Here is a 22,772-nt window from a genome sequence, read left to right on the forward strand (position 1 = left end):
CTCGTCTTTAGTAGGAAGTAAGAAACAGCCTTCCCATGGGGAAGGAAGGAGGAATGAGATCTCAGGAGCCCTGAACCTGGACCCAGCCCAAATCTGCTGAAACTAGTGAAAAGGAGCCAGCTGGAGGTAGACTGTCAGAAATAAAATCCTGAAAGGACAGATGCATCCAGGGGTTGCCAGAGAGTGAAGAGGGATATGCCCCTGCACAGCATTGTGCTTGGCGCAGCTAAGCATAGAGTGCTCAGCCACCAACTCAGAGTCTGGAAGTGGAGGGGACTCCTGTGGCATGGAGAATGATAGTGATGCAGGACTAGAGACTGGCCTTGAACCTGAATCAGGAGGAGAGACTTCTGCAGAACCAGAGTTCCAGGAAATCAGTCCACAGGGGCAGAGGTGGAGTGGATGCGGAGGTGAGCGGGGAGTGAAGGGGTGTGAAGGGAACAGAGACACTCTACAGTATTCCATAATATTCCACCAGGTCTAGTGGGAGAAACCCCTGTTACCCTAGCATAGGAGCTCCCCTTGAAGAGCCCAAGGAATCCTAGCAGGAGGAGCTTCAAAAAGAGCAAGGCTGCTTGGCTCAGAGCTCATGATCAGATCTGTGTTTGCATTACAGGGGCCAACCTACTCTGGGAAATCAAAATGCCTTCCAGTGGAATCTTTCCAAGGTTCCTTCTTGTTTGCCCACATAAATCTCTTTGGGGGTTTTCACTGGGAAACAGTTACCACCACCCTCTGGTAACTTCATGGTTTCCTTCCTATTCTGATGCTTTGTGATTCTATTTAAAATTCCTTTGTAAATAAAGTTAGGTGATAGGACACATATGTTTTATTATGTTTTCCCAAGTAGGTATCCACTGTTGATTTGTTGGACATTTACTGAGCAATTGTTCAGCACCAGGCTTGATACTGAAAACAGAGGTGACTGAGACTGTGACCACCCCTGAATTATTTCATCAAATGCAAGAGAGAGAAGCAGATAGCAGGGAGGCTTTTCGCATGCAGCAGGGTAATCACAACGTTAGACGGATGTATGTGGTTCTGTGTACCCTGCAGAGGATGAACTGCACTGGAGAAAGGTGAGCATGAGGGAAGGATGCTCAGAGGAGGAGGTAGAGGAGCTGGATCTGGAAGCCAGAGTGAGATTTCACCAGGTGCTGAGACGGGTCGTGGTCGGGAAGAACATAGGGGCTGGGAAAAAATTTTGTGCACAGAGATTGGCATTTGCAGAGTAATGTTACCCTGAAATGTTGATGTTTACTTGTGCAAATCCATGAAGAGTAACCACTTTGGACTTGGACTGACCAATCACCAGATGCCCAGAAACCAGTCTTCCAGTTCTGCAGAAACTATAAAACAGGGGTAGACAAAGGAAGAAATGGATGACAACTACTAGGTATCTACCAGGTGGAGAACTCGCCTGTCTCATCACTGCTGGGACTCCAGGCTCTGAACCCCCTTCAGGGCAGTGGAGACTAGACAAGTGGAAATAACCAAAGACATCAAAAGCAGAGATCTTTTCAAACTGAAGCAAATTGTAGATTGATTATATTACTGGGGATTGAGGTTGCCACATAACTTTTGGCAAATCTGTAATAGGAAAATAGAACTCTTATGGACTGGTAAGATGGGGATAAGTAAAAAAATAATAACATTTGCCTTCTTGCAAATCACAGAGTGAACAGCTGAGCGTGGAAGGGCTGGCAGGAAATGTGGTTGGAAATACAAGCAAAAGACGGATTATGGCTGTGCATGCTATGTTAGGGAGCACGGACTTAACTCTGCCTGCCTGAGAGCTTTTCAAGAATTTTAAGCAGGAAATTGGCATAACCACATTTGTGTTTCAGAAAGATTACCTTGGCTTCAGTGCAGTTGGAAGGATATGAGGGCAAAGGCTGGAATCAGTGAAATGAGACATCCAAGTGTTGTTTATATAATCCAGGCAAGAGATTTCTGATAGCTGCAATAAATCACAGGGACATTTGAAGGTAAAATTTGGTGCCTGACTGGATGTTTGAGGTGAGCTTGAAGGGGTTATGGGTGACTGATGTTGTGGGCTGGGCAGCTGGATGCAGGCTGGTATCTGTTATTCTCCGAGTTACGGAATGCAGGAGGAGAAGTAGGTTGATGAAGGGCAATGTGGAGATGGCTGAATCCAGGCCAGACATGTTGATTTGAGATGCCCCTGGGATATCCAGTTTGGGAAGTCTAGATGTTCAGTACAGAGATGGTCATGTGGCTGGTGCTCAGATGGGAAATGGGGGCTGGAGGTGGAGATTTGGGAGACATTAAGTGACAGGAGTAGTGAGAATGCCAAGTGAGGAGGAAGTCACACAGAACATCTCTGTGAGACCAACAGCAGGGAAGACCCTGAAATAGGTGGTGCCAGGAGTCAAGGAAGGAGACAAGTTTGTAACTACTAGTGTGGTTTAAAAGTACCAAGGACAGCAGCAAGTGCAAGAAGGTGAAAGAAAAGTCTTTGGGCAATTCCAAGGTTATTGCTGACCTTGGTATGAACTGTTATAGCCAGACTGGGAGGACTTGAAAGCTGCATTAAAGTTAACTAAAGAGTGAACAGGAAGAGAGGGGGTGACGGTGAGAAAAGAGAAGAGATGGAGCCATGTCTTGTGCAGGTGCTGAATTGCCGGAGAAATTGGGAAACCTGTCTTATTTTTTTTAAGACAGAAGAGATTTGTGTATGTTATTGGCTGTGTATATTATATTTGTGTATTTAATCAGATGTAAATTTGTATATTTAACTTGGATCTAGTCAAGTCTTCCAGAAGCACATTACAGAGCACAGACAGGGACTCTTCACATGAGGGAGGAGAAAGAGAATGATGGCCGTGTGCACGTGCAGATGAGTTTAACAGGGTAGGAGGCAAAAGGCTGAGGGATGCCTGGCCTGATTTCCTCTACTTTCTAAATTAGTCAAAATTTCAAATAAATGTCTTCCATTTACCATGAATTTGTATTCTTATCTTAGAAAACATGTATCACAAAATATCACAAATGCCTTTGTACTTTATTTTACACCTGATTGTGCCTGAGGAGTCCTTATCAAGAACAGCAGGTTGGTGAGAATAAGTAAAATAAATACATCTAGTATTTGGTGAAAGCAGAGCTCCATATTCTAATATCAACCCAAACCAAACATGCATGTGCCTTGCACACACGCAACTCTAAGACACTGGAGAAACTACAAGGGTTATACTTAAATTTTAAGAGCTATCGATCCCTACCCAAAATAAATCTGATCAAACCAATGTAGCACCCACTCCAGCTGGGCCTCACCAATAGATTCCAAAACTTCCTCCTTAGCAAGGAATCAGTAATAATTATAATGATAATTAGTACAAGGTTGATCAGAAGAAAGCCCAGGAGAGCTTCTTCTATGCAGAAACTATGTCTTTTCTATTTTCTTATTCCAGAGACAACCCAAAATGTATGTATTTTAGAATGTTTGTTCACGAAAAAATGAATTATTTATAAAAATTATTTTTCAGTAACTGCCAAGATATGTGAAGAGTAGCCACAGAGATTTTAGAAGCATTAAAAGGTAGATAAAGGCAAATTGGAATCAGGGGAGAGTTAACAGGAACTGCAGAGCTCAGGGCATTGGGACAGGTTGAGTGAGATTGTACCATTCACTAAGTTCCGATGAATAAGAGGTGACTTTGCTCCTTACTAACTTGGTTCTGTGTTGGACTCCTCATTCTTTTTTGTTATTGTACTTTAGGTTCTGGGATACATATGCAGATCACGCAGGACTCATTCTTTAGGAACTCTGGGGCTTTGAGTGTGCCTCAGGTATCAGAGACGATCCCTTAGGGGGATGATTTAGCCACTTTTGCCTGAAAGTCTAAAGGATAATTCCTACCTCACAACATTCCTTGTGGCAATTCAGGTTGACTTCATCTTTAATCATAAGAATGCTGGAAGGCATGCAGATGGGTGTTCAATGAAGACAGATTAAGCTTATTAATTTGAGGAGTAGTTTAATTATATTTTATGCTCAGGCAAAATAAAGATTAATTTTCATTATGTTTTGTTTTGATTATCTGTGGTGTTGAGCAAGACTTATTTGCAATGCATATTTTTTACTTAGAATATAAATTTCTCCTTTCAATCCTTATGTATTTACTTGTTTATTTCTTTTCATTTGACACATAAAAATTGTGTATATTTATTGTATACAACATCATGTTTTGAAATATATATACATTGTGGAATGGTAATATAGAGCTAATCAACTATGCATCATCTCACATACTTATTTTTTGCGATGAAAACACTTAAGATCTATTCTCTTGGTGCAATTATTCTTAAACTTAAAATGGATAAAGCAGTAGACATCTTTTCAGGTGTTCTTCAAGGCTGTGGGTCAAAGACATTCTATTTCCCTTAGAACTATCTACCCCGATTATACAAGTGGGCTCCCTACAGTCAAGACACATAGATGGTTACGTTCTAATGGCCAAGGTTGACTAGACTTTGGACAGACACCTAACACTACCTAGAGAGATCCCAGTCCCTTTTTAAGCATTTGGAATTTTGGCTATAGATCTCTTTATATATGTATATATTCTGGAGTACATGTGCAGATCTTGCAGGATTGTTACATAGGTATATACATGCCAAGGTGGTTTGATGCCTCCATCCTCCGTCACTTACCTTAGGTATTTCTTCCCATGTTATCCCTCCCCAATCCCCCCACCCTCTGCTATGCCTCCCCAGCCCCTCATCCCCCAACAGACCCCGTATGTGATGTTCCCCTCCCCCTGTCCATGTGTTTTATTTGTTCAACACCCACTTATGAGTGAGAACATGTGGTGTTTGATTTTATGTTCTCGTGTCAGTTTGCCGAGAATGACAGTTTCCAGATTCATCCATGTCCCTGCAAAGGACATGAACTCATCCCTTTTTAAGGCTGCATAGTATTCGATGGTGTACATGTGCCACGTTTTCTTTATCCAGTCTATCATTGATGGACATTTGGGTTGGTTCCAAGTCTTTGCTATTGTAAACAGTGCCACAACGAACCTAAGTGTGCATGTGGCTAGAGATTTTAATCACAGCACAGCCTGATGTCTGGAACTTAAAAGCTACAAAACCACAAAGCTGTGGGGCAGATGTCTCCTGCCACCTTCACTAAGTCATAGGAAAGTCAGTCAGCAGGAGTACAGAGAGAAGTAGGCATAAAAGAAAGGGAAAACACTTCTTCACTTTCACTTACTCAATTTCCTAGTTCCACAGGGTCATGTCTCTTTTTTATTCAGCAAGCTTTTAACTGCCATACCCCCCAAAAATATAGATAAGATTGCTTCAGCCCCACTCAGCCACCCAATGTGGTCTCACAATGCCTGACACACATCCTGTTCTTAGATGCAGTGGAAATTCCCTTGATCTCATTGCCTCACATTAGGTGCAATATTAACCAAAACAAACTTTATTCTGAGAAGGAAAGGGAGCCTTACAAGTTTTGTCAGAATATATTTTTACAATGAAATTATTTTAAACTTTTGACAAAATTCAATTTAGGCATAAAACTTTTTGGTGCAAAGACACCTGCAAGCTTTTTATCATAGGTAATAGGACCCCCACTTACCTGAACTGTTAACCTGTAGTGTGAATCAGATAATCAATGGATTCAGTTGCCAAAATCAAGTCTTTCAACTTATTGTAACTGTTTAGCAACACTGTCTGCCAAATGCACATATTTCCTTTGTTTGGAGAATCAGTATTCCAGAGACGCTGTCCAGTTTAAATTTTTTTTTTTTTTTTAGTCTTCCAGGCTGCTAAAACAGAATGTCATAGACTAGGTGGCTTACAAACAACAAAAATTTATTTCTCACAGTTTTAGAGACTGGGAAGTGCAAGGTTAAGGAGCTGGCAGATTCATCATCTGGTATGGGCCAACTTCTTTGTTCACAGATGGCCATTTTTTTCCTGTGCCTTCCATGGTGGAAGGGGTGAAGAAGCTATTTGCAGTCTTTTTTCTATAAGGACCTTAATCTCATTCACAAGGGCCTCGTCTTCATGACCTAGTCGCCTCCAAAAGGCCCTATCTTCAAATATCTCCACACTGAGGATTAGATTTCAACATAAGAATTTTGAGTAGACATAAACCTTAAGTTTATAACAAGATTCTTAATTCACTACAAATGCATACTATGTGGTTTATAAAATCCAAGGAAATAGTAACATTCCATGAGACCATTGTGAACCCTTCCAGAGATGGCAAGTCTGTTACTTCATCAAAAAGCTAATTTTCTTAAGTGAGACAACACCAGCCTTCCAATAACATCTTCTAATTAATAATTCCAGAAACAGTAGATAATAAAACCCATATGTTCTTAAGAATTTAAGGTTGAATATTCTGTCAAAAGTATTTCTGGGGTAAATTCCAAAAATAGTAATTCCCACTGCATTGATTTAATGATCATATGTGTAATTATGAATTCAATATATTTCCATCATAAGACTGCAAGACCCATTACAGCAGAAAGTCTGTCTGGATTGATAGATCTCATATCTTTCCCTTGTGGTGCTGATACACAGTTGCCATCCAATAAATATTTGTTGGATGGTGAATGCATTAAGGAAATCAGTTTCTTACCCTTTGGCAGTCCCTGTAAGTCACTCAAAGCAACAGGAATTCTGGTCTATGTATCAGAAGCCCATAAGGAATCAAGAAGGTAGCATCAACCATTTGAATGTGGAATGATTGTTGGACAGCAGTGCAAAGCCATAGAAGTAAGGTCAATACCTCAGAAGTAAAAAGGCAGATTCCAAGTTCTCCAATAGCAGAGGCTATTCATTTTTACTGAAATCTAGTCTCCCAGATTCTACTAAACACTATCTCATTATCTCATTTAATTATCACAGCAACTTAACAGGTCAGTGTGATTTGATCCATGGTGTTGCAGATATAAGAAAAAGTGTTTAAAGGACTTATTAATACATATCTTGCCCAAGTTACCTGGTTTGTAAATGTTACTGTATGTATATAAAGCCAGGATTATCAGTTTCTAATATTCTCACCTTTTTATGGCACCAGAGAAGAGTAATGGTTGTGAAAGAAAGTAATCAAGAGAGGATTCTCGGCAACAGATGATTTGAGCAGGTTCAACGCAATTAGAGATCTAATAATCACTAACATTGATTTACTGCTTATTGGATATGAGGCAGTATTCTAAGGCCTCATAGTTTTTCACTAATTTAATTCTTGTCTGATGAAGATCCATGAAATAAATGCTTTTACCACCTTTATTTTATACACAGGGAAATTGAGGAATAAGCAGGATTAGTACCTTATCTTAAGATTACATAGCTAGAAAATTATGGATCTAAGATTTAAGCACAGTTTTTACCAAAGCATGTGCTTTCAGCCATGACATAACATTCCCTTCAGTAAGAACCTATTAACAGCTATTTTACACAGACTCATCTGTTACACCAGGACAGCTTGGTCAATTTATATTTTAGTCAACTCTAACCATTCAAACCCAAGTGTGAAGGTAAGAGGATATTCTCTGAACAAATAAAAAAGTCATAAGAGTTTGACTAGAGAATGTCAGCACCTCAGTCTTCCCCATGCTTTTGTCTGCTCCATCTGCCCAGAAGCTCCAGCCAAGAAATAGCTCTTGGTCATGGCATTCAACTGCTCTAATAAATAAATTTTGTTCTAAATGTAATGACACTTATTTAGTCACGGACTTTCAAGAAAATGGCCTATTCCTCAGCAATGGGGACACTAACATCCTTTGGTTTCTTTCTAGAGTTGAGACTTTTCACTAAAATAAATCACAGTTGCTCCATAGGAGAAGAAACAATTGATGTCTCAACATCTCTTAGAAACACAAAACCTAAGCCAGTTAATAAAAAGAGACTGTCAAGGGCAGAGGATACAGAGAGCCCACTGCAACCTCAGCAGGTTACACAGGCTGGAAGGATATGGCTGGGAAAAGGGATAAGCCCCCTTTTCTCCTATGTACAACCACATTACTGTTATTCTGGTTCACAGCTTTTATAGAACACTAACTATCACCACTGGGACTTCAGAGCAAAAGGGAGGTACAATAACCACGAGGTGGAAAAGCACTGGGGAGGAAAGTGGACTGCATCTAAAATCAGGAGAATAGATCCAGGATCAGAGCTTCCACAGCCAGGCAGGTGACCTCGATCCCTACTTTACCTGACAAATCCCTGTGCAGCTTTTGTCAGGTCTTACTTACCAGACTTTCAGCACAGGAGTAAGCGGTGGTGTTCTTGTACTGGGAAAAAATACCATTGTTGCATCTCATTCAATGATATTAGCTACATTGATGGGCAATACCTAGTTCCATTAATTAAGGCATTAGACCTCCGTGCATTCACTAGAGAAAGTAAAAAGAGAAACCCTTTCATCTGTTCTTTGGTTACTCAGTGGCACTGCATAGGCAGGAAAGACAGGATAGATGTTTTACTCTATCCATTTCTCTACTCAAGGTGCTGATGCCACCAAAATCCCTTATAAGGAGAACTTGATGACTCCTCCTTGTGCCCTCTTGTGTCTGCCATTTTGCTTTTCTGCCTGGGCCACAAAGTCATTTTCAGTCTTCTCCTTAGGCCACCCAAAGCATATTGGTTAAATAATTTCTCAAATTTCTCCCATTTCCTATCGAGTCTCTGTATTGTTATTAACATACACCTAGATCACAGCTCATTTACAGTGTTGCTGTTAGAAATAGAGACCACACAGCATTTTTCCTATTCTTTCCATTTTAAGACATTATAGCGTCATATTCATATGTCATTAAAAGTGAGAGAATGTGGAAGAATATAGTCTCTTGGTGCTCAAAATAAACAGGATCATGCTGGCTCTTTTTCTACTTCATGTTGCAAACAGTGGACAGGAAAACAGTGGATCTGTTTTCTGGTCTCTGCATTTTGTTTGTCTAAAACAAACAAAAAACCCAGCAAGGTCTTTGTCTTTAAAATAAACATAATTTACTATTTTTAATAAAATAGAATATATAGACAATGGGACTACCACCTGCGCTCTGACAGAGTAGTTGTCTTGATGTTGGGATTGGCATTGCTGACCTGCCCAAGAGCCTCCTCTGACACTGCCACGAAGCCACCCTTAGTCTGTTGTCCATTGTCCATCATAGAGCTGAAAATGGTGAATTTGAGGGAAATGTTTTACATAAGTCCAGTGCGTAATTCCAGCTCTTCTTCATTCTGTAATTCAAAATTACCACTGCCACTTAAAATCTTGGTATCATCATCTGTAAAATGAGATAGCAACACACGCTTTCAATGGTATTATGAGGATTAAATAACATAGGTAGAAATCCATATATACTTCTCAAATACATACATATTTACCAAGAAATGCCATTAAATAGCAGCTATAAATACTTCTGGATTCCCAGCTTGTGGATAAAAAGCACAAATTTCAGAAATCAGGTAAAATGTTCACTTTCTTTAGGTCTTTAAAATGCAATGCACATAATAATTATTCCCTTTTCCAAAACAGATTCTAAAATATCCCTTAAAGGCAACACTCACTGTACTGCAAGCATCTCCTACAGCTGGTAAACTTCCTGAAGAGAGGCACTTTCTTTGAGTCCTCAGCTGATGGTGCCTGGCATATACTCAATAATTAGCTTTGAAATGAATGGATCTAGCCTTAAATAACAATACCATCAATATACCACTAAGTTACAGCATGTGATTTGCATAAAATTACTTCCCTTAGAAAGTTGTAACATTCTAGGAGACAGTGTGAGAACATGCTCTGTTTTGCATGGATAACACATGTTTAGTGCTTAAACGATGTCAGTTGGTCCTCTGAGAGTGTTTTACAAATTTTGTCTCCTCCTTCCACCCCTTGTACCCAGCATACAATAATTCGGCACTTTTCTAGCCTTCTTCAATAATTCAGTGTTTCACTTGTAATACATCTAAGTAGAAGATCATGAAAATCTAAGCTGATCATGTATCTTAACTCCCCAACTACTATGGTAAAATTTGAAGCCAATTCATCTTGGTTTGGAGTCAGCTGGTTCTTTGTCATGCCTCTTATCCCATGAATTTATTAATAGCACCTTTCACTCTCAAAAATGCCCCAGTTTGGTCATCCTATTAATAAGCTACTGGAGGGGCATGTCTTCTGTCCCATTGGTCTTCCTAAACACAAAATTTATTCTCAACAGATGTTTGTTGGTTGAAACAAGCATAGTGCTTTGCTAATCAGTCTAATAAGAGCAGGTGTTCTTGTCTTATACATTTCTCCTCAGCTCTTCTCTGAATGAGGCATCTTCCCCAAAAGCCTTTATTTTGACATATCCTTAATAATGCTTCTCTTGTCCTTAAATAATTAATGGGTTTAAAAATATCTGTCAGTATAAACAGAGTGATACATGGAGTGGAGAAAAACAGTGAATATTTTGGCAGAACAAATAAAAGCTGCACTAGTTAACTATATAAATCTCACCAATAGAGCTCATCTGCCTTTCACAGCAAGAGTTTTAATTTCCTTTGTCACCAGGACTCAAAAATCCATGCCACATGAGTGGGCCTACTGCTTTATCCAGGACTGACACTAACTTTCTTATGTGCATTAGTGCAATGGTCAACTTGTCCTGGTAGAGACCAGGTAGGTGACTGGGTGATGGTGACAGAGAAGAAAGGGCATGGAAAGATAGGGCAGAATCTGGGCGGGAAAGCTTCCTACATTAATTGGCTTTGTTGCAGCCACACAGAGGAAAGTATATTTCACACGCATACATGTGCACACATACACACACACACACACACACACACACACACACACACCCCTAATGTCCATTGGCCTGTTTTTATCACTACTAAGGGGTTTAGAGGAATACCTTTCTCTGGCATAGCTGCTCCTTAAAAGAGTGTCAAGGAGACAGTCAAGCAAGGGAAGAAATAATTGCAAGTAATTTCATTTTCACCACAAAGTTCAACCATGTTGGCTAAAACTCTTATATTCAAAGGACAAGAATATCATTTTTATCAACATAGTAAAATGTCTTCTCATATTGTCAAACATTAGTGGTTCCAAATTGTGAGTAATCCCCCCCCCATCTGCAAGGGAGTATTTAACCATATCTGGAGACACTTTTGAATACCATGATTATGGGGTGAGGGGGAGGGTGGCTATGGACACCTAGTAGTCAAAGGCCACAATGATGCTAAACATCCGGTTGCGCTAAAGATAGGTCCCTATGACAAATAATTAATTGGCCACAAATGTCAGCAGCATCATTGTTGAGAAATATTGGTCTCTTTGTTAATTAAAAAATATGGAATTACAGAGGAATCAATTTGCTTCTTCATTTAATAACTACCAAAAACTAAGCAGTATATTGTTTGTTCTAGATTCTGAGACTGGAGATGAATATGACATGTTTCGGAAAGATCTGATTCTGGCGATTGGTGGCCTAGAGACCCTGAAAGCCGCCTGTAATATGATATTTGAAAATTCTCAGTGGACTATTATTAAATAATACCTTTTTAAAAAGTGAAATGAGGCTATAAGAATTTTTTTAAGGAATGCTGTTCAAGTCAAAAAGTGAGAATATTTGGAACAAGAAGTAGGCACATCTCAGCCGCGTTTCGCCCTGGGGGTTAAGGGAAGTCTGTGTGCTGGAGCTTCAGTCTGCTAAGGGAAGGGGAGAACAATTTGCCTTTTAAAGCCTATAAATGTTTTACATAGTCAGAAAATAAAATTTGAAAAAGAGAAGTAAATTCAAATTCTAAAACTGAAAACAAATAAAAACAATTGTAAATCTAGCATAGTAGTATATCAAACTAGTAACAAAACTTGCAAATAAAATTTTTCAGGTTACTTTTGAAAACAAAACTGCGAACTTTACATTCTAGGAGAAATATGTTTTGAGGCCAAATAACTAAAAAATCTTAAGCAGCAATCAGTAATTTTATTTTTGTTAGTAATAACATCATCATATTCCATTTTAAAACCATTATATGTTTTGCAGATCGAGTTTGACCAGGAAATAAAAATACATGTTGAAGAACATAGAAAATTAAACAGTATGTTAATTTACAAGGAATCAAATTTTCAGTATAAGAATAGAAATAAAGTATGAAATAAAAAGCCATTGTTTCTATTTGTTTTCAGCTTTAGGATTTGCATTTGCTTCTCTTTTTAAAATTTTATCTTCTGACTATGTAAAACATTATAATTATAGGCTTTTAAAGGCAAAATTTTTCCCCCCTTCCCTTAGCAGGATAAACTTAACTTTTGATTTTATAGGATGTATAAGGTTTAACTTGAATTGGCAGTATCAGGATTTTTAAATACATCTCTCTTAGCACTTTCCATTGGCCTACAAACCATAAAACCATGACATTCCAAAAGCAATAAGAGCACAAACGTTATTTTATCAGAGCCCAGCACTAGTGCCATTGCTGGAGAAAAAAAAAACTCACTAGATAGAAGTAGAAAATAAATCACTAGAAATATGTGTGTATTGTATACCCACAACTGCAATGAAATATATTTCAGTGGATTTAATCTGGTTAGAAGAGATAAATTATTAAATCACAAAATGTAAAGAAATAGAAATTTGAAATTAGCAAGACTAAAAAGAATTGGATGTAAAAGTTGATGAAGCTATATTAATATCAGACAAAATATATCATACAGTAAAAGTATTAATATGATTGCAGAGGCTTTCTTCAAAATGATATAATTTTAATTCAATATGAGGATATAACAATTCTAGCTTTTCATTTTATAAAATATAATAGCCTTAAATGTATAAAGCAAAAATTTGTGTGACTATAAAAATAAATTACCTAGGGAATATACAACAAGCCTCTCTTATTTTGGAACAATAAGCAGAAAAATACTATTGTAGATTTCAATATTTTTTATTACCTAATGGAAAAATGCAAACTATCTTACATTACTGCCCACCAACATTCTTAAAAATGAACTAACACCTTAATTCTAGCAGATGACTTTGCAGATTCTTTTTCTCTTTATTTATTTATTTATTTATTTATTTTTTTGAGACAGAGTCTTTATCACCAGGTGCCAGGCTGGAGTGCAATGGAGTGAGCTCGGCTCACTGCAACCTCTGCCTCCTGGGTTCAAGCAGTGCTTCTGCCTCAGCCTCCCAAGTAGCTGTGACTACAGGCACGCACCACCACGCCAAGCTAATTTTTGTATTTTTTAGTAGAGATAGCATTTCACCATGTTGGGCAGGATGGTCTCGATCTCTTGACCTCGTGATCCACTCACCTCGGCCTCCCAAAGTGCTGGGATTACAGGCGTGAGCCCCCACGCCAGGCCAACTTTGAAGATTCTTTAAGACTTTCTTCATAGGTTACCATGTCATATCATAATAAAGAGTTTTATTTCTTGCTAATTAATCTAGAAGACATTTATTTTTCTTGCCTTATTGTACCAACTAGAACCCAGTACAAAGTGAATAGAATTATTCACTTTGTGAATGTCTTTCCTTTGTTTCAGTCTTATAGGATAACATTCAGACTTTCAACACTGAATGCATATGATGTTAGTTATAGTTTACATAGTTCCTCTTTATTTCTTTGAGGAAGTTCCTTCTTATTCCTACTTTAATGAGAGTTTTTAAAATGAAAGGATACTGAATTTTGACAACTGCTTTTTCTGCACTTTTGAGATGATTGTATGGATTCTACACTTTGTGGATAAAGGAAATTGCATGAATTATTTTTTAATGTTAAAACAACTTTGCATTCCTATGATAAACTCCTCTTAGTCATAATGTCTTATCCTCTTTATATATATCTTTATTTTTAGTATTATTTTTAAAGAATACTGGAGATATTCATGAAGGAAACTGTGCAGTTATTTTTCTCTGTAGTGACTTTGGCACTGGCAACAGGGTAACACGGTTCTGAGAAAATAAGTCAGAATATATGAGCTTCTGTTTATTTTATGAAATAATTTGTGTGAAATTGGTATATCTCCCTTATGGATTTGCAGAATTATTAAATGTTCCTGTCGAATTATTCTTGCATGAGGGTTGGAATTTGTTCCTCCTGACTAGTTTTTAAATTAATAGCATAAAGTGGTTCATCATATTCTCTTTTTATCCTTCTAATATCTATAGAATTTGCAAAACTGTCCTCCTGCTGGAATCTCTACCCTGCTTTTCATTTATTCTATAGGTTTTATAAAAGAATCAGGTTTTATTTTATTTTTTATTCATTGTTTTGAATTTTTCTGTTAACGGAATAAATGTATTTAAGCATGTAAATTTCCTCTGAGAAACTGGCCACAGCATGAATTCTTTAAACGAATACTATTTGTCATGAAGCCTTAATAAAAACATTTAACAAAGCATTAGGCTGATAATTTGATTGACAACATAACCAAATCTGTTCTTTTCTGATTATTCAGTTCAGCAGTTCTTTCTGACCATTTGCATTTCTACTGTGTGCTAGGTATAGGCATTTACATTAAATAATTATAATAATAAGGGTACCATAATAAACCATTATCCATAGAGGTCTCTTAAATTGGTAGTTACTGAAGACCCTGTATCTGATCACTGCTTAACTCCTGATGGCTTTGATTTCAAATTTGACACAAGACTAATTTTCACGTTTCCTATGGAGATTTGGAGCCTCCCTTTAAGCAGACTATGACCTAGGTTGAATCCCTGAGTCTGCCTCAGTTTCTTCCACTAGCATCTTGTCTATGGAATTTTGACATTAGATCCTTAGCCGGCTTCTAAAATTTTCTGTTCTACTCCTGTCTTTACTACTTTTTCCCTTAGTGAGATAGCCTTGTGTGTATAACTAGTGTGTTTAAAAGGCAAAGCAAAGCAAAACAAAACAAAACACTGATTTCAAAGTTACCACCACATTTAACTAAACTTTGCTGAGTGATTGTCCCCAGAGCCTGCTAGAGGTTGTTTCTTTTCACATTGCTCCATACCCAAAGTTATAAAAATTCCACAGCTGAACTCAGCTCATCAAAGCCCTCATGCACTTCATAACTCTGTCTGCATCGTAGATGGAATGCAGAATTCAGTCTTAAAGCCCTGCTGTATTTTGACCCAGTCTGTCAAGTATCTCCCAGATTTGCACTGTAAAAATGCTACTCTCATCCTCTATTTATTTCCTCTTCTTTTAAATTTATAAAAATTATCCAGATATTTCTTTTAAAATAAATGTTACGTGAAAACATTTTATGACAGCATAATATTCCATCACGTGATTATATTTATTGAACAATTTTTGTATTGTTCAAGATTTTCTTCTTAATTTCCATGTAGGTGAATTTTGTATGCCTTTGTGATTGGTACTCGGGGACATATTATCTTAGGTGAAGATTCTAGGCAAAATAATATAGATATCTTAAGGCTCAATCCATATTGTTAAACAGTTTTCTCAGAAGGTGACACAATTTATAAAAACAACAGTTGTATATATTATATCCTTCTTTTTTGATTTTGAATCGGTGAGCTTTTTTGTCTCTTTTTGTCTCTTTTTTGTTTCTGTTAAACAAGTAAAAATAATATCTTTAATTTAAATTTGCATATGTGGTAACTTACAATTTTTTAGTTTTCAAATTTGTGCTTATTATCAACTTGTATTTAACCTTTTATAAATTATTCTCTGCAGTTTTTCAGTTTTTGTGCTTTTTTTATTGGCATATAAAATGTTTCACAAAAAAACATAACAATCAGTATTTTATATGTAAAATCAATATTATTAATGTATCAAGGTTTTAAATGTGAATCTAGTCAAATTTATCAGCCTTTGTCTTCATGATTTTTCTTATTGTTTATATCCTTATAAAGTTTATTTTCTTTGCAAGATCAATTAACTAAACATGTATACATTTTGTACCTTATGATTTCACTTTTCTCAACCACTTTAAACATCTAAAATTTATTTTCTAATGCTTTATAAAGTTTGAGTTTTTAAAAAATTTTCTCCTAAATCTAAATTTTTGATGTAATTTGCTTAATAATTTTTATACCCTTATGTTCGTTATTTTATAAATAATGTGTCAAAATAGGTCACATAGAAAAAGTTTAATATACATTTAGTCACATTTCCATATATATACCTGAAGAACGAATAAATGAATAGTTTTATAGATTCATATTGATAGGTTTGCTATTATTTTCCAGAGTTTAATATTTCATAAAATTGAGGAATACTTTTCTCAAGTCTTTTCTCTGAAATCAGAGCTGAAAACTACAAGAGAAATTTATAGTGTTTTCTGTTCTCTAATTCCTTAAAAATAATTCCAGATATGAGAATTTAAATGAACAGTGCTTGAATTCTCTGTTCTTCATTTCCTCTTAAAAACCTTTGTACTTTACAGATTTTAAATACATGCTAAAGATGGAATCATTATAGCCATTATGAGTTTATAAATTTAGCTTCTCCATGATTCCACTCATGTAGATATATAGTTGGAGATGTTTTCCTCTAGTAATCAAAACTAGTAACAATGAATAAATCACATATGTAAGGGTCAAGTCTTTCTACCTTTGACCCTTACATAATGTGATTTATTCATTGCTACCAGTTTATAACCTTACTAGGGTTGAGGTTATATCTCTGAACCCATACCCTTCCATTCTGTCTCCTTACTGCTTTTGTCCTGATCTTTAAATCCAGACTCTGACATGATAATTTGAATTTGACCTCAATTTCTGCTTATTCTCTTTGCTGCTACTGAGGGTCAGCTTTGACCGAAACTGGCCCTGTACTCTGTGGTAAACTGATCTCCTTACCCTACAAGCCAAGTATTTTCTCTAGACTAATCCCCCCAAAATGCTCATTAGAGTGAGATTTTTTGCCTTGAACAGAATCTCTTATGAACAATAAAATAGCATAAAGATTGATTTGGTCAATGTTTTAAATTAGAATGAGCTGCCAAAGAGCTCAAAGCTGCCTTTGGTCTTCTCATTTTCATTAATCTTAAAAGATATACAGCTTATTAATTAAATTTGCTGTTCTAAATTGGATGACATTATAAACTAGAGAGAAAGGACCTAAAGAGAGAAATTGAAATGGGTGGTGGTGATAAACAAAAAACACAAGATTCATCTCAGAAGAGAAAAAACAGTCCCCTAAAAGAAAGTTCTTCTGTTTTTGCTACAATACAAATAGAAAAAATGAAAGCAAGGAAGACCCAGAAACTGACAGTGAATCTACAACTCCTGTAGACAGACAAAGAAATTTGCAAACTACAATCTGGGAGAAAAAAGCTGAGCTGATTCCATCAAAATCCATAAAACAATGCTTGAACCTTTATTCTTCAAATACTGATACTTAGAAAATTGGGCAGTTTATGTATAAGCAATTCAGGCAGTTGTATTAGATACGTGTTTTTTGCTCATGATCATTAGTCTGGGCTCCAGGAAATAGTATGTCACTTTATCAATTACTGTGGATTTGACTTGGGAAAAGTATTCAGATCCTCTGAACTGTAAATGCCTTATGGTTACAAAGAGGATAATAATCATTTCCATTTAGTTGGGTTGTTTGAGAATTAAAAGAGAAAATGCACATGAAAAACTTGACAAAGTGTCTACTATTTATTAAGTATATGACACTTCTTAACAATTTTTAAGGTATGATTTCAAAAATGATAACTGTAGGAGCAAGAAAAGGTTGAGGCCCAGGCCAGGTCTAAAACTGTAAGCCTAGTTAGTAATGGGGCCATGTCATAGGCAAAGAAGACTACATGAATAAGTCAGAAAAAGTGTCCTCTAGAAGCTCACTGTACAGAGAAAAGTAACGAGTAAGTATACGGGGATGCTTTGATTCCAATAACAAGAAGCACATTACGTGCAGTGAAGCTCCAAGTGAAACAAGTCACTAAAACTGTATTGAGGCATTTACAAAGCCTTCACAGAAGAAAAAGTATTTGAGGTGGTGCTGCAAAGAGGAGGGGAATTTTGACTGCTTGTTTGGAGGTTCTCGCAACGGAACGCTAGGGGGACATTCCCCAATGCTCATCTATTGGGAAGTGTCACCCTCCTCGACCTAGTACACAGCTTCTGGAGGGATGCACATGGAGCAGTGAGGCAGGAAGGGGACACCCGCCTTGCCAGCCAGGCCAGCTGAGTCAACCCTGGTTGTCAAAGTGTGACAGATACCACAAACAGATAACCCTCACATCCTGAGAGAAAATTTTTCAAGTAGAGATTGGTACAGGAGTATCCTAAAGACTGAAACCAATGCACATGAGGAGGAAGTTCCCAAAAAACAGAGTGAGTAGTTTTGTAACCAAAAGCAGGTTCAGTCACTTGCCACTTGCAGAATCCAATTAACAAGAGCGAGGTCTAGTGTAAAGAAAGTGACTTTCATTTCAAAGCTAGCTTAAGGGAAGAAGTACAGGCTTCCTGCCTAAAGGGTACCACTTCGCTTTTGGAGCAGAAAGTGGGCACTTTTAAAAGGTGGCGGGGGAAGACAGCAGGTGGTGTGGGGAATCCCTGTGCTAGCTTGGTACCTTATCTACCAGGCAGTTGATTTGGCATCCTCATGGGCAGAAATAGGTTGTAACAGTGGCCAAGAACTCTCTACATGGAAGAGAGTTTCATAGCAGGATGCTGGGTTATAAACCAACGGTTATCTCTGGAAGCAATCTTCTGGTGGGTGAGAGTTCTGTTCTAGAGCTTGGAAACACATGTTTAGTTGAACTTGCCCTATAGAGAGTGTCTGGTGAAGGGAAGGTAGAAGGCTACAATTGCATTTCTAAAGTGCTAAGTAGTAAGTGGGGGAACAGAGGGAAATAGAGAAAAGAGAAAATAATTTTAAAAAGTAACTCATCCTCTTTTTCTTTAAAAAAATACAAGTACTTGATTACAGTTTGATATATTTGAAGTAGGTTGAGATAAAGCAAGGAGTGGAAAAGAAGAGGGGACTACAGTAATTCAGCTGAGAAAAAGATGAGTTTAGTTTGCGAATACCATTGAATGGCATGTTGGGGGCGTATACAGTACCCTGAAGACAATGGTGAATTGAAGGATATTAAGTTGGGGAAAGACAAGTCTTCAGGTTACAACCATGGAATGGGACAGCTGTGGCAGCATAGGCAAAATGGGTGTTTATCCTGGTCAAGACAATCCCCAAAGGAAGAAAACTTCCAGAGGAGATAGCCAAATGTTCAGTCAAGGGGCACACATAGTTCCCAGATCTATGCCCTGAGGAGGTGGGAAGGGAAGTACCAGCTATAGATCCTGGAGTCTGTAATGTTGGATGGAAACCCAAGAAGCTATCCAAATAAGAAGGCTCCCATTATAATAAATAGCTTATTCCCTGACCCAGTGGTCAGAAGTTTGTATGGAGTCTTTCAAGGGCTCACAAAGCCAGGTCCTCTATGAGTTAGGATGAAAGAGACAAGGTACTTCTGAAGCACCCTCGAGAGTTAAAAGGAGATGTTGAGAAGTGACTGAAAAGAAAAAACAGAGCCACTGAGAAGTCCGCCTTCATCACCCAAAGGATAAGTTCTCTTCTTGAAAATGTCTGGGAAGTATGTATGGGGGAAGGAGAAACACATATAAAGAAATAAGTCTGGGGACTAACACTTCCAGGGCAAGGCAGGAAAATAAACACTGTCTTTACAGACATAAAGCCTGAGATTGAACTCCAAATCCATTTGCAACTGTATGATCTTGGATATATTACTGAATTTTTTTAGTTTCACTTTCCTTATCTGTAACGGTGATTATTGTATTTATGCTGCAAGACTATTATTACAAAGGAGAAATGGATAATGTATGTCAAACATGTAACACAATGATGGTGAATCACACCCATCCAAACACGATAACTCTAATAACTCCTGTCCCTCCCCTCCATCCCTACCAGCTCTGGCAGCCTGGAGGTGCCAAGTACATGTATCTTGATGATTTTATCTCAGCTCTCTATGGAGCTCAAAAGTATAGGAAAAGCAACTGAGGCATCCAGCCCTGACACAAAGAAGACCACCAAATCCTGCCCCAGCTCCCTCAATTGGCCCTTTAAAGACTTTTCTTTTTTTTTTTTTAATCATCATTTTCTCTATTGTTAGAAGTCTGTGGCTGCTTTTCTAATAAGCAGGTGCATTTTTGCTTTTCTAAGAAGCAGGTACTTTTCTAAGAAGCTGTTAATCTCATGGAGCTCATTTTAATATGGCTTTTAAGGGCCAACAAGAGTGTATATTTCAAAATAATTCCTACTGGATGTTTTGTTGAAGCAATATATGGTTATTAATAGCTACTGCCATGTTTAACAGCCTTGTCTGTTAATTTATCAAAGGGAAGTTGAAGCAAGTATATGAATTAATTTGTTTTAGTCAATAGGTATTGGGAACTTGAAGCATCATCTAAAAGTCATTGGAAAAACAAAATTCACTCTTATTTTTTCCTGAGCTCCAAGCCATATTATCAATAAAAGAAGATGACTAATCTTCTAGCCCCACTGGATCCTGATGTAACATCAGATTACTAGCTCAGAACTATAAACAAATTTCTTATCACCTAAAATTTCAGAGTTTAATATCCTCTAGAAAACAAGCTTGCAACTATATGGAGAGCCATAAATTATTAAAATTAAACTACAGTCATGTCTTGATTTACTCACTGTATATATAATAGAGGCCTCTCAGCATTATTAAGGGGATTGAAAATGGTATCATTTCAAATGGTATCAAAGAGCTGATAAGAGTCACATGGCCTGATGTCTGTTGGTTTCTCCAGCACCCTGAGCAAGTCACTTCACCCTCCAGTGCCTCAGGTTACTCGTCTATAAAAATGGGATGATGGCTGCCCTAGTATCACTCAGGATTACTGAGGGCACATTTTAAAAATATTATTAAAAATTATAATCCACAATATAAAATCTGCTGGAATTATTGATATTAGAAGTGGTACAATTTATGTCGAATATTAAGTTGTCTGCTTATGAAAGACTTGTTTTCAGCACTGGGCTTACTAATGCCTGACTTCCCTCTAAAAATAACAAGCAATTTCAGTAAATTGTAAAAGGGGAACATTTGCATGGCTTCCTGTCAGTAAAGACCATTTATGTGCTTGAAAGAAATACCATTTAGATATGACATAAACCCTGCAATTGCTTACAATTAAACCTTGCTCAGCAAAGAAAAAATTCCCATAGAAATTTACCATGTCAACAGCACCTCCCTGGGACATGAAAGACCTTTATTCCAACAGACGAATTGAAAGAGGATTTATAAGTGTCACTGCAGTTTTTAAACACTTTTTTTTTTCAAATGCAAGTTATCACCTCTAATTTACAACAAGCATTATCTGTATGGTGACTACTCAAACTACAGCTCAAGCCCAGATAGCTCAGTTGAGATTAAGCTCCATTCCTTCAACGGCCAGTTGGATATTCTGCACTCAAAATATCCATGACTGAACTTATCAGCCTCTACACCAAAACTTCTCTTCTTACTTTCTTCCCATGATTGTGACTGGTTTCATTTGCATAAGCTAAAATCTGCCCAATGAATGGAGTCAAGGATAGGTGCCATCCAGTCATCTGACTGCCATTTAAAACATCCATCTTCCATACGTCTTAGTTTCCTGGCTGTGCCTTCTTTCAGCTATGCCTAAAGCAGCCTTACTCCACCATTTCCACATTCCAGCAAGTACTAGGAAAAGAAAGAGTACAGAAGTGGTAGTGAAGCCAGCAATATTTCTGCTTCATCTTATGTCTAAGAATTAAGGTTTGACATGTCTAGTGATACAGAGTTTGACTGTTTTCCTGATGTTGACGAAAGAAATTTAAATTAGAATTCAAGCACTGTACCACCACTTACTAGCTTATGATCTTGAGAAAGTCATTTGGTATATCTGACCTCGGTTTTTTCACTTGTGACTTAAATGTGATAACTACTCTCTTTTCTCACACAGCTGTGGTGAGGCTAAAGAAGAGATACTTAAATTTAAAGAAGCAATGTCTATTGCAAAGTTTTAGGTAGTACAGATACCATCATTTTTCTTCCAAAACTGCGACCGTGCTTGCATCTCCATCTCCGCCTCCTTTCCTTCTGTTTAGGTGAAGCGTGAAGGCTTCTCCCACCACAGGCCAAGCCATCTGCTGTGTCTTGCTCCACTCCATTTCTTCCTCCTCACTCAAAAATTTTGTTCCTTTTAGATCTCTTTCCTGAAAGAGAGAGATCTTTAATCTCATCTGTTCTCCTAGCTCATCTTCATTAACATACAAACACGTTGCAGGACCTTTCATTGAAAGTCTTTCTTTACCCCCCACATTTCTCTCCACTCATTGTCTCTGTTTCCCTCTGTGTGTGTTTATCAAATGCACAACTCACACCCATTGTCTCCCCTTCCTTACCGCCTATTCAGTCTTCATCCCATTTTAATCCCATTCTTTCCCTCCTTCTGTAGTCAGCAGAAATTGTTCTTCTAAAAGTCACCATTGACCTCAATGCTGTAACTTAATCTTATTCACTAACCTCCCACCCAGACTCCCTAGGATTTGGCCACTCCTCTTCTGAAATCTCCTCCTCTCTGAGTTCCTCCACCCCACTATCCTGGTTTAACCCTCAAATTAAGATTCTGAGCTTCCTTAGTTACAATCTATATCTATGCATATGTATATCCTCAGCTACGAACATAGCCATCAGCACCATGCTCAGGAAGTGTTTTTATTTATTTGCCTTGCTTGCTTGTTTTTAAAGAAACTGGTCTCCCAGTTTTGTTTGTTAGTTTGTTTTGAGTTTAAGAAGGATATTATATTTGGATAAA

General features: G+C 37.6%; 1 long non-coding RNA gene across 1 annotated transcript; it reads right to left on the reverse strand.

Moving 5' to 3' along the window:
• Positions 1-9,086: 9,086 nt before the first annotated feature.
• Positions 9,087-22,371, reverse strand: LOC119471005. The gene is made up of 3 exons (XR_005199997.1): positions 22,245-22,371; positions 21,995-22,170; positions 9,087-9,157 (listed from the first exon to the last, which is right to left on the reverse strand). It is a non-coding gene; the product is annotated as an uncharacterized LOC119471005 (long non-coding RNA).
• Between the last annotated feature and the right edge of the window lie 401 nt (positions 22,372-22,772).

Source organism: Cebus imitator, unplaced genomic scaffold (assembly GCF_001604975.1).
Source record: "Cebus imitator isolate Cc_AM_T3 unplaced genomic scaffold, Cebus_imitator-1.0 Scaffold1, whole genome shotgun sequence".
NCBI classification, from domain to species: domain Eukaryota; kingdom Metazoa; phylum Chordata; class Mammalia; order Primates; family Cebidae; genus Cebus; species Cebus imitator.